We start from the raw sequence: 11,301 nt of genomic DNA on the forward strand, positions 1-11,301 counted from the left end.
TCCTCCCTCTCTTCCTCCCTCTCTTCCTCCCTCTCTTCCGCTGATGAACAGCAAATGAGGCCACTGGATTTTAGTTATAATTTCCCCCTGTAGTTTAATTTCTAATGTATTTTACCTATCATAAAACTTCAATTAATAGCCCGGTTATTTATTTGCTTAAATCACTGAACACAACAGGCAATTATTTTAGAGATAGGCTTCTATTTGAGACAGGCATCGGTTTCCTTAATTAATGCACTCAGCTTTTGCTCATTTGCGTAGTACATTTTTTAAATTCCAGCATTTCACTTACAGCATTTTTAATAGACTTCTTCATTTCCTGCACTAATGTGTRATCATTTACAAACTGTGTCACGTTTATTTTGTCTTAGTATGCCTCTAGCTTCCGGCGCCGACAGAGTTGGCCGACCTCGCTTCGCGTTCCTAGGAAACTATGCAGTATTTAGTTTTTTTACGTGTTATTTCTTACATTGTTACCCCAGGAAATATGAGATATTATTACATAAAGTCGGGAGGAACTACTGGATATAAGAGCAACGTCAGCTCACCAACATTACGACAAGGAATACGACTTTCCCGAAGCGGATCCTCTGTTTGGACCACCACCCAGGACAATGGATCGGATCCCAGTAGTAGACCCAAAACAACGGCGCCGCAGAAGGGGCAGATGGAGCGGTTAACAAATACAATTTGACAAATACAATTTGATTTGATTTGATTTCGTTTGCCCGAAGTTGTGGTTTCCACTAGTTACCACAGTCACAAAGTCAAAATTGGCTATATCATAAAAATGTATTTTAAGGTCTAATTTTAAGGTTAAGTATAAGGTTAGCAGTGTGGTTAAGGTTAGAGTTAAGGTTCTGGTTAGGTTTAAAAACACAGGAGGCTGCTGAGGGGCGAACGGCTCATAGAAATGGGCCGGAACAGAGCCAATGGAAGGGTCATTACCACAAACCAGTCCTCCCCAATTAAAGGTGCCACCAACCTCCTGTGGTTGAAATCACCTTTAAGAAGATATACTGAAAAACGATATAAACGTAAACATGTAAAGTGTTTCATGAGCTGAAATTAAAGATCCGAAGAATGTTCCATAGGCACTAAAAGCTTATTTCTCTCAGATTTGGTGCACAAATGTGTTTACGTCCCCTGTTTGTGAGCATTTCTCCTAATAAATAATCAAGATAATCCATCCAGGTGTGGCATATCAAGAAGTTAATTAAACAGCATGATCATTACACAGGTGCACCTTGTGCTGGGGACAATAAAAGGCCACTCTAAAATGTGCAGTTTTGTCACACAACACAATGCCACAAATGTGTCATGTTTTGAGGGAGCGTGCAATTGGCATGCTGACTACAGGAATGTACACCAGAGTTTTTGGCAGAGAATGTAATGTTKATTTCTCTATAAAAAGCTGTTTTTTAGAGAAATTGGCATTACGTCCAACTGGCCTCACAACCACAGACCACGCCAACCCAGGACCTCCACATCCGGCTTCTTCACCTGCGGGATCATCTGAGACCAACCACCCGGACAGCTGATGAAACTCAGGAGAATTTCTGTCTGTAATAAAGATCTTTTGTGGGGAAAAACGAATTCTGATTGGCTGGGCCTAGCTCCCCAGTGGACGGGCCTATGCCCTCCCAGGCCCACCCATGTCTGCGCCCCTACCCAGTAATGTGAAATCCATAGATTAGGGCCTTTTGAATTTATTTCAATTGACTGATTTCCTGATATGTGTCACGATCGTCGTTGTGATCATACTCAGACCAAAGCGCAGCGTGAAATCGGTTCAACATCTTTTTATTTACCGAACCAAAAAAACTATAAAAAATACACGACCAGTTAAGTTCAAGAAGTGCAAGGTGATGTAGTGGAAAACGATTGTAAACGATGATCGCCGTTCACGATGAGTAAAGTTACGCTCCTTATATTTTCAATACGTGTTTGAGAAAAAGGTGTGTTGCCCTGTACTGCCCTGTACTGCCCTGTACTGCCCTGTCCTAACCTGTCCTAACCTGTCCCTGCCTGTCCTGTTCTGTCCAAGCCTGTCCTGTTCTGTCCTCGCCTGCCCTGGGTCTGGGTATCTGGTATGACTGTTACTGGGGAGAGAGAGCAGAGCTGCTAATTTATAACAGTTAACATGCTGACATGACTGTTGACTGGAGGTGTGAGACCGGAGCAGGAAAGGAGGAGAGGAGGGGTGATGAGAGGAGGCGACACATCCACACGACGTCACATCACTAGCACACCAACCACACACACACAGGGCACACACACCACACACACACACAGACACACAAACACTATACAACACACACACACACACACACACACACACACACACACACACACATCACACAACACACACACACACAACACACACACACAACACACACAACATACCAAGAACAGATATTTTACACCCTCGGAGCACCAGAATATCCGCAGAGGTGTAACCTAAGCATAAAGTCTGGAACAGAGAAGAACAACAGGGTGACCAAGGGTCTGATACATGACCTCGATGAGTCTAATTTTTTGTGTCAAAGCGTCCATTGGCGTCAGAAATGATCAGGACAACTTTAAACAAATCATACTTAACACTTTACAGCTAAAGGACAACATCGGACAGGCAAAACTCTCCCTGTCATAAACAGGAGTAAAACCCAGAGAACAACTAGATAACCCCTACCTCCAGAGCAACTAGAATAAACCTACTCCCAGAACACTAGATAAACCCTACCTCCCAGAGCAACTAGATACCGCCTACCTCCCAGAGAACTAGATAAACCCTACTCCAGGAGAACTAGAAAAACCTAACTGTCCAGAGATACATAGATAACCCCTACCTCCTAGAACAACTAGATTAAACCCCTACCTCTTCTAGAACAACTAGATAAACCCCTTACCTCCTAGAACAACTAGATAAACCCCTACCTCCAGAACAATAGATAAACCCTACTCCAGACAATAGATAAACCCCTACCTCCTAGAAAACTAGATAAACCCCTACTCCCAGAACAACTAGATAAACCCTACCTCCCAGGAGACTAGAATAAACCGTACTCCAGGAGATAGATAACCTCTACTCCCAGAACACACTAGATAACCCCTACCTCTAGAAAACTAGATAACCCTACCTCCCAGGAACAACTAGATAAACCCCTACCTCCCAGAAACTAGATAACCTACTCCCAGGAGAACTAGAATAAACCTACCATCCCAGGAGAGACAACTAGATAAACCCTACCTCCCAGAGAAACTAGATAAACCTTACTCCCAGGAGAACATAGATTAAACCCTACCTCCCAGGAGAAACTAGATAACCCTACCTCCTAGAACTAGATAAACCTACTCCTAGAACAACTAGATAAACCCCTACCGTCCTAGAACAACTAGATAAACCCTACCTCCCTAGACAATAGATAAACCCTAACCTACCAGAAAAACTAGATAAACCCCTACCTCCAGAACAACTGATAAACCCCTACTCCTAGAACAACTAGATAACCCCTACCTCTAGAACAACTAGAACTACATCCCAGGACAACTGATAACCTACTCCCAGGCAACTAGATACCCTACTCCAGAACATAGATAAACCACTCCAGAAAACTAGTAACCCTACTCCTGAAACATGATAACCTACTCCAGAGGAGGTTCGAGGCAATCTACTGGAGATTCTCCTGAGCATGACTCAGCCTACAGCCAATCAGAACTCAATGTGTGTGTGCGTATGGTGTGTATGTGTGTGTTTGTGTGTATGCTCTTACCAACACACAGCGAAGTATGTGTGGTCTACCGGGAGAGGAATTTGATCCCGTAACGTTTACAGGAACCGGGAATCGGAGGGATTATCTTAAATTGACATGAGGCTGGAATACTGTTCTCATGTGAAAGTGGAAAAGGTCCGTGTTCCCGTCCAAAATGGCACCTTCGTTCCTTACGCATTGCACTACTGTACAGACCAGAGCCTTCACTACTTTAGAACCAGAGCTCCTTCACTACTTTAAGACCAGAGCCTTCACTACTTTAGACCAGAGCCCTTCACTAATACTTGTAGACCAAGAGCACCTTCAACATATTTACGACGAGCCTCACTACTTAGACCAGAGCCCTTCACTACTTTAGACCAGAGCCCTTCACTAACTGTAACCCAGAGCCTTCACACTGTAGACAGACCCTTCACTACTGTAGACCAGAGCCCTTCACTACTTTAGACAGAGCCTTCACTACGTAGACCAGAGCCTTCACTACTGTAGACCAGAGCCTTCACATACTGTAGACCAGAGCCTTCACTACTTTAGTACCAGAAGCCCTTCACTACTGTACACGCAGAGCCCTCAACTACTGTAGACCCAGAGCCCTTCAGCTATGTAGACGCAGAGCCTTACTACTGTAGACCAGAGCCCTTCACTACTTAGTAGACCCCAGCAGCCCTTCACTACTTTAGACCAGAGCCTTCACTACTAGACCAGAGCCCTTCACTACTTACGACAGGCCCTTCATATGTAGACCAGAGCCCTTCACTACTTTAGACCCAAGAGCCTTCACTACTTACGACCAGAGCCTTCACTACTTTAGACCAGAGCCTTCACTACTGTAGACCCAGAGCCTTCACTTTAGACACAGCTTATGTAGACCAGAGCTTCACTACTTTAGACACAGAGCCCTTCACATACTTGAGACCAGAGCCCTTCACTACTTTAGACAGAAGCCTTCACTACTTTAGACCAGAGCATCACTACTGTGCCTAGCTGTAGGAAAGCCTATTGAGCCCTTCACTACTTGTGACCAGAGCCCATATGTACCAGAGCCCTCTTTAGACCAGAGCCCTTCACTACTGTTACGACCAGAGCCCTTCACATACTGTTAGACGGCAGAGCCCTTCACTTACTGTAGAACCAGAGCCCTCTACTAACTTAGAACCGAGCCTTCACTACTTTAGACCAGAGCCCTTCACTACTGTAGACCAGAGCCCTCACTACGAGACCAGAAGCCCCTTCACTACTTTTAGACAGAGCCCTTCACTACTGTAGACCAAGCACTTCTCACTACTGTAGACCAAGCCCCTTTCACTTACTGTTTAGACCCAGAGCCCTCACTACTGTCGACCAGAGCCCCTTCACTCTGTAGACAGAGCCCTTCACTAACTGTTAGACCAGAGCCCCTATGGCAGCGCTATTCCCTATTGCATTGTACTACTGAGACCAGAGCCCTTCACAACTTTTAAAACAGAAGCGGCATGTGAAGCGGGACAACCACAGCTTTCAACTGCAATTGACGTTGCGGCCTTCAAAAGTTCCCTCTGTAATACAAAAGTCGGTCAAGAACGGTCGAGAAACCGCTCAATAGTCCCCTAAAAATCGATTAATCGATGAAGAAAGAAAATGTAAAAATGGTAATCTAGCATGAAACTGAGCTTCAGATGTGTTTGGGTTATTGGATTAGTCCAGAATCATGATTATATCAACAGAATGCTCCAAGAATTCTACCAACTTTACACTCGAGGTCATTGGTGAGAGCCACTGGTAAGAAGGTTATATCCCTCAGTGTAGTCACGTCTTGAGAACACTGTTAGTATTCACGATGGCCTATTGGGCCTAACTTGCCCTCTGACTTTATGGCTGAGCCCTGTGATAGGGTAAACATGATTGACAAGGTGGCTTTGACACAGGGGGAAGACCGGACGAAGGACTCTACAGTGACTCTGGAGATGGAGTTGACAGAGAAGGAAGCCGAGAGAGCGGCGGGGGGGGGGTGAGGAAGAGGGGAAGAGAGAAGAGATAGATACATGGAGAGAGAGAGAGAGAGACACAGAGAAGAGAGAACAGAAAGAAAGACAAGAAAGAGAGAAAGAGAAGAGAGAGACCGAGAGAAAGAGAGAGAGAGAAAGTGAGAGCGAGAGAAAGTGAGAAGAGAAGAGAGAGAGAGGAGAGAGAGAGAGAGAGAGAGGAGAGAGAGAGAGAGAAGAGAGAGAGAGAGAGAAGAGAGAGAGAGAGAGAGAGAGAGAGAGAGAGAGAGAAGAGAGAGAGAGAGAGAGAGAGAGAGAGGGCCGAGTAGGGTGAGACAGGGATGAACTTGAAGCCCCACCCTCATCAACAATATATCAACAAATTGGCGAGGCGGCACGAGAACAGTCCTGGCAGCACATGAACTCACCCTACTAGAATCTGAAGTCAAATTGTCTAGCTGTTTTGCTGATGATCTGGGTGCTTCTGTCCCATACCAAGGAAGGCTACAGCAGCACCTAGATGCTGTCCCCCACCAAGGAGGGCCTACAGCAGCACCTTGATCTTCTGGTGTTCCAACAAAAGTCCAGTTGCAGGAACACCATTCCCATTCCATCTAAGACACCGTTGCCCTAGAGGAACACAAAAAACTATACTTGTTCTAAACATCAGCACCGCAGGTAACTTAGTCATTTAGTAGTCATTTTAGGCAGGTTTACTTAGTGTTATTGGGCACAGGGATTATGGTGGTCTGCTTGAACCATTTGGTAATTACAGACTCGGTCAGGGAGAGGATCGAAAATGTCAGTGAAGACACTTGCCAGTTTTAAATCCTGGGCAGCTCGCGGCGAAATCTTTTGTCTGGGTTCCCTTTGTGGTCCGTAATAGTTTGTAAGCCTTGCCACACAACGAGACGACAGAACCGTTGTAGTAGGATTTAATCTTAGTCCGTATTGACGCTTGCCCCTGTCGTTGAGGCATGTGGGATTTTTTTTATAAGTGTCGCAGATAGTGTCCCGTTTCTTGAAGCGGCAGCTCTAGCCTTTCGCTCGGTGTGATGTTGCCTGTAATCCTCATGGCTCTGTTGGGATATGTACGTACGGTCACTGTGGGGGAAACATCCGTCGATGCACTTATTGATGAAGCCAAATGGACAGAATATTGGGTGTACTCCTCAATGCAATTGGATGAATCCGGAACATATTCCAGTCTGTGCTAGCAAACAGTCCCTGTAGTGTAGCATCCACATCAATCAGACCACTTCTGTATTGAGCGAGTCACTGGTGGTCCTGCTTTAGTTTTTGCCTTGTAAGCAGGAATCTGTAGGATAGAATTATCCTCTTGGGCTGCAGGAGCAGTATTGAGTTAGCTGGATAAAAGGTGCCCATTTTCAAACGGCTCGTACTCAATTCTGCTCCGTACAATATGCATATTATTATTTACTATTGGATAGAAAACATCTTCTAGTTTTCTAAAAACGTTGAATTATATCTGTGAGTAAAACAGAACTCATTTTCAGCAAAACTCCTGAAAGGAAGTGGAAATCTGAACATCGATGCTCTGTTCTAGGGGCCTGCTAATAAATGTCCTTGATATTATTAGTATCTGCACTTCAATACGCCTTCCACGTAGATGTCAACAGGGAGTGAGAGAATAACTGAGTGTATAACAGATCTGAAGGTGAATAAAAAGTCTTGGCATGACGTGACCCCAATGTCCTTTTTCTGGAACGCGCGAGAAGGGAACCTGGTATTGGCCTCTGTAAGCCTGTCGTTATAGACGACTAATATCTCCGGCTTTTGATTTTATTTGATAAAATGTGACAATATATCGTAAAGTATGTTTTTTCAAATATACTTTATAGATATTGAAATCTTTTCGGGCGTTAGGCGTGTTCTTTGTCTGCGTTGTTCACGAAGGATGAGCTTCGCGCACTTGCTAAGCTTTCCCGTGCTAATTGACTGGAGAAGAGGAATCTAGAAAACCAAACAAACGATTGTTCTGGACAAAGGACCCCTTGTACAACCTTCTGATGGAAGATCATCAAAAGTAGGACCTTTTATGATGCTATTTACATATATCGTCGAACTGTGTACTAGTTAAGTTGCGCCGCAGATTTTGGGCACTCTCTCGCTATAACAAGCTGGAATGTCGTAATGAAATTAATTTTAGAATTCTAAACACGGCGATTTGATTAAAACTAGTGTATCATCATTTCCTATACAACATGTATTTTTTAGTAACGTTTATGAATAGTTATTTGGTCGAAATAGTTGAGTGTCATAAAAATATCGCACATTCTGGGAAAAAGATGCTACGTTAGCTCAATGTATAACATGATTTCATGCTCTAAATATGCACGTTTCGAACAAACATAAGTTAATGTATAACCTGCATGTATAGGACTGTCATCTGAAATGAGCTTATCAAAGGTTATTCAAAAATTATATATCTTTTTTGCTGGTTTGTTACGATCGCTAACTTTTGCTGCTGGTATGCTTGGTGTTTCTGGCTAGTTGTGGTAAGCTTATAATAATGGCTATATTGTGTTTTCGATGTAAAACACTTAAGAAATCGGAATATTGGCTGGATCTCACAAGATGCCTTGTCTTTCATTGCTGTACAAAAACCATGTATTTTCAGAAATGTTTATGATGAGTATTTAAGTATTTCCCGTTGGTGTCTGTATGACTCTGGCTGCTTTCGGTGCCTATTGTGTGACGGTAGCTGTGTGGTAGCTGCAATGTAAAATATTATACCTCAATAATGCACATTTTTTTCGAAACAAAACATAGATTTATTGTATAACAGTTATAAAGACTGTCATCTGATGAAGTTGTTTCTTGTTAGTTTGGTTCCTGGTTCTTGGTAGTTAGGTTGTTTTGGTGCAATGCTACCTGTGCTGTGAAAAATGTTTGTCCTTTTTTGTATTTGGTGGTGACCTAACATAATATACGCTGTGTTTTCCGCTGTAAAACATTTTAAAAATCGGACATGTTGGCTGGATTCACAAGATGTTTATCTTGTCATTGCTTGTCATTGGAACTTGTTAATGTGTGAAGTTTCAAATATTTCAAAAATTATTTTGAATTCGCGCCCTGCACTGAAGTGGCTGTTGGAATATTGTGCCCCGGGCTTCGCGGCTTGCAGCCCAAAGAAGTCATATAGTAGATTTGCCAAAATGGGGTTCGAGGGAAGAGCTTTGTAGCATCTCTTGTGTGTGGAGTAAAGGTGCTCTAGATTTCTTTTCTGGTTGCTACAATGTAGACATCGCGTGGTAGAAATTAGGTCAAAATGGAATTAAAGTTAATCCTGGCAATTAAGTCTCTCCATTCTCTCTCCCTCTCAAGTCTTCCCTCCAAACTCTCACCAGAAACAACAATTGAAAACAAGCACAAAAGAATAAACAACTAGAATGAGCAAAAAAACACAGCAAAAAAAAAAACACAGTCATAACTAACAATGTAAAACAAAAAAAGAGAACAAGAGAAAAAACCGCCAAAAACAATTTAAAGGAATAAATAAGACATAAACAAACATCCACAAGAGAACGACAACTCAACAAATCTCCGACAACAACTACCAACGACCACACTAAAGAAAATCAATCCACAGCAACAGACAACAAAAAAACAAAAAAAGACATTAACGAGAAGGGAAAAATTACAACACAAACCCGAAAAAGCCAAAAATAATAATAAATAACAAATCACAAAACAAAATACATAACAGAAAAAGCTAGTAACACGTGAACTAAAAATAAAATAAACAACAATTAAAAGCCAACATAAAAACAAACAAAAACAAAATAAACGTGACACAAACAATCATACAACAATAAGCACATAGCACACAGAAAACAAATCACAAAGAAACACAACAACTAATAAAAAAGACATATCCATTATAAACAAGAATACATCAAAAAAAAACAACGATAACAAGAATCAGAAGACACAAACACAAAATAAAACCAAATAAACAATCACAAGACACACAGATACATCACCACAAAAGCAAACACAGAAAAAGAAAACAATGAACAGAAAGATATAAAACAAACACACCTGAAACACCATCAAAAACAAGAAACAAAACATACATAGAAAACAGTAAAAACAACAGCACAAAAAAATCTCAAGACAATAAAAGGAGCCCAACAAACATCAACAACGACAACAAATAATACACACAAACATAACAACATAACAAGACAAACTTTACACAAGCAAACACATAGTAAACAAAATCATGACAAGATACGACAAAGAAAATCAAACACTCAAATATCATCAATCAAAAACAATAGATACAACACAAACAGAACACAACATCAACAGGATCAAACAAAACCACAGACGACCCCACCCAATATTATGTACCACCACAATACAAATATATGCAAACAGAAACAAAATAATCAGCAAACAAAAAAAACAGAACATACATACACAATCCAAAAACACAACAAAAAAAAATAGAACAATCAGAACAAACAGACTCACAACAAACAACAAGAAATACAAAACCACATCACCAAAACAACACAAGAAATAAAAAAAAAAAGAATATCAAAAAGACAGAAATAGCAACATAGGTACTGATAAAAGGAAGTACTTAAACGCAAAACAGAACAACAAAGACTACGCTCAGTCAAATAAGAACATAAATAATAAACAACACGATACATAGACCAAAATAAGAGCAACAGAAGTCTCAAATACATTAAAAACAACTAATAGAAAACCAGCATAAACACAAGCCACATAAACAAACATAAAAATAATCAGCAAACCAAAAGTCATAACAAATCCACAGGAACATACAAATAGATTACATCACAAAATAAATTAGACACATAATAAAAGAAACAATAAACAAAAACTACCCGCAACCAACCAGAAAAAATACACAACACAAACAACCAAAGACAAACTACTACACATCAAATATCATGGACAAAAAAGTCGAAAAAATTCGTATAATCATGAGTAACACAAACAAAACAAAGCAAATTCCAAAAAAAACAAAAAAAACATCCATAAAAACCTAAAGACAAAACAAAAAACTAAATAAGAAGAACAGTAACATATACATCCAAAAGTCATTAATAGAACACTAGCTGCATAGACAAAATGCAGAACTATTTCATAGAGCCTACGCAACGCAACCAATAACAAAAAACAAAATTAACTACACATAAAACAAAAAGGCAGACAAAGATAAACATACAAAAAAAAAATCTAATAGAGAACCAAAAAAAGAAATCCTACAACATACAACGATAAACGATAACCAGAAAACCACCTAAAGAGTACGAAGAAAACTTAGAACGAAAAATAGAGAAAACAGCACAACACCCACGAAGATAAAATAACCTCCCTCCTTCTCAATCTTCCCTCAACTCTCAAACCCTTTTCTCCTCCCTCTAATCTTCCCTCTCAAAGTCTTTCCCTCCCTCCCTCTCAAACCATCCCTACCTCTCAAAACTCCTTCCATACCTCTCACTCCTCCCTCCCTCTCAACCATCCTCCTTTCCAGCTGATGACAAACGCTCTCCTCCCTGAAG

This window comes from Salvelinus sp. IW2-2015, unplaced genomic scaffold, assembly GCF_002910315.2.
Source record: "Salvelinus sp. IW2-2015 unplaced genomic scaffold, ASM291031v2 Un_scaffold2590, whole genome shotgun sequence".
NCBI lineage: Eukaryota > Metazoa > Chordata > Actinopteri > Salmoniformes > Salmonidae > Salvelinus > Salvelinus sp. IW2-2015.